We start from the raw sequence: 1,826 nt of genomic DNA, 5'->3' as shown, positions 1-1,826 counted from the left end.
ACGAGATTCTTGTAATGCCAATTTCATATCAAGAAGATAAGATTTAATCAACTGTACGAATCCTAATTAGCTATAGTCAATGTCAAATAAGCATTGAGATAAAAAAAAAAAAAAAATCTTTTTCGGTTCAAGGGAAATGTTATTGATGGATCTAAGAGAAAGCTTTGAAAATGGTAAATGGTCAAAACCATTGTATATCATAGATTAGGGCTATAGACCCAATTCTCTTACATATTTTTTCTTACTCACACTGTCTTAATTCTTGATATGACGTCAATGTGCGTACATAAGCATGATAGACAAGCATGTTTTGCTGACAAAAATGACATAATTTATAAATAATCAAGGCACCAGTGGCACCACATTGAATTGATTATAAACATGGTTAGATACATAAGACGACAAGTGAAGTATCAAAATAAAAAAAAATAAAACATATTCTAGTGGTAACTTTATTTTCTCGCCATTTAGGACATCTTTTTGGTTTCTTTTCCCTTTGTGAAAAGCCAAGGGAGTGCAAGTGTGACATGGCCACAGTTATGACCACAAGTTAGTACAACGTGGCACGTGATGGCCCACACGTGAGCCAACCTCATGCAAGTTAGTCGCAACTCACGTTCTACACGTGGATGGAACAGTTCATGCACACTCTCACGTTGCCTCGCCATACGCCTTCTCATATCTTTGTATGTGGGTGGATGACATTATGACCTCATATATACTCTCTGCATATAGCTTTGGAACAACTTTTAAAGCATAAAACCCTAAAGCTGGTCATAGTCTTTCTTCAATGTTGGATACTGTAATTGGAATAATATCTTATGTAGAACCGAGTCAATGTTTATTCAATTATATATGGAGCCTTCTGTTTTATGTTTTTAACCAATAAATTTAGGATCTTTGATCCGTAACCAATTAATTTGTCTGGTCCAAACACGCCGATATACAACCATAATATCTCTTTTTGTAGGACCAAGTTTTCAAGATCTTGTAGCACACCCCCTCTAACCCGTTAAGCAGACCAGTTAAGAATATTGACGACGTAACAATTTGAAGGCAACCCATCCGGTTTTGTTTGACAAACTATTTTCTTGTATTTAAAATAATAATAAAAAATCAGGTTTTTTTTTTTGGATAAAAACATTCATAAATCACGGCAATACAAGGTTAAGCGGTCTTTTTGAAAAGGTTTTAAACGCTCTTCTTTCTTTTTTCAATTCTAGTTTTACTACTCGGTTAAAAACTGTTACTACTTGGTTAAGTGGGATGATAAGATTTAAAAATATGCATAGGCTTCAAAACTATGATAATAAAACGTTCTTCTTTCTTTTTCAGTTCTAATTTTATACTACTTGGTTAAAAATAGGGAAATCGGCCAAAAAAACACTGAACTTTGCGGGAATTGCCAAAAGAAACCTGGACATATGGGCTAGCCAATAAAATCCTGAACTTTTGTTAACTTTTCGGATTTATTAAGAAACTCACGATTGACTGACCAGATAAACACACCGTTAACCGAGTTAACTGATAATTAAGCGGACGTTAATTTTGGGTGTTAAAGTATACGACGTCGTTTCATCACTTTGTCTGATTAAAGACAAACGACGTCGTTTATATAGCTGTGTTATTAAAAATATGTGTTTCCTACGGCTCGAACTCGTGTACTCGGGTTTAATGGTAGGGGTTTTTGCCACTGAGCTAGTGGACTTTGCAATGGCTATACGAACACAATATCTTTTATTCTTCGAATCCGAGTTAAAGACAAATTAATGAAACGACGCGTTTTACATTAACTTTTTTATTAAAAAGATGGGGTTCCATCGACT

This window comes from Brassica oleracea, chromosome C4 (assembly GCF_000695525.1).
Source record: "Brassica oleracea var. oleracea cultivar TO1000 chromosome C4, BOL, whole genome shotgun sequence".
Taxonomy (NCBI): domain Eukaryota; kingdom Viridiplantae; phylum Streptophyta; class Magnoliopsida; order Brassicales; family Brassicaceae; genus Brassica; species Brassica oleracea.
The sequence above is the reverse complement of the archived record's forward strand: the minus strand, read 5'-3'. Positions refer to the sequence as shown.